At 33.2% G+C, this 632-nt stretch overlaps 1 pseudogene; it reads left to right on the forward strand.

Moving 5' to 3' along the window:
• On the forward strand, positions 1-255 carry LOC118624286 (annotated as a pseudogene).
• The last annotated feature ends 377 nt before the right edge of the window (positions 256-632 follow it).

The raw sequence follows: 632 nt of genomic DNA on the forward strand, positions 1-632 counted from the left end.
ATGCCTTTGGCTAGAGATTTACTACATCTGTTCTTGGAAGAGAAAAAGAAAAAACGTAAAAAGAAATGACTAGTTTAAAGTCCAAATTCTTATTTTATGCATGTAAAATTTCCAGGTTGCTACAAGATCACTATGGTTTTCAGCCATTCTCAGACTGTGGTTCTTCATGTAGGTTGTTCAACAGTGTTGTGATAGCCGACAGGAGGGAAGGCTAGACTCATAGAAGGGTGTTCATTTAGAAGAAAGCAACACTGATGATACATACAACTTCCCAAATTTGTGTTATATCACAGAAAGCCTTATTAGTTCAGGAATTTTAGTTAAGCTACCAAGATAATGTAATTATATTTAATTTTGTAAGTACATATAACAGTGACCTTCTATTTTGGTGTCAGTTTTTCAATGAAGTTTTCATTATGGGCAAAAAAAAAAAAAAAAGAAAAAAAGACAAAGCTTAAAAACAATAGGAAAATCTTAAAAGCAGCAAAGCAGAGACAGTTAGTCACCTACAAGAAAGCTTACATAAGGCTGTCAGCTGATTTCTTAACAGAAATACTTCAGGCCAGAAGGAACTGGCATAAAATATTCAAAGTAATGAAAAGCAAGGATGTTCAACATAGACTATTCTATCC

The sequence above is a fragment of the Molossus molossus genome, unplaced genomic scaffold, assembly GCF_014108415.1.
Source record: "Molossus molossus isolate mMolMol1 unplaced genomic scaffold, mMolMol1.p scaffold_m16_p_10, whole genome shotgun sequence".
Taxonomy (NCBI): Eukaryota; Metazoa; Chordata; class Mammalia; order Chiroptera; family Molossidae; genus Molossus; species Molossus molossus.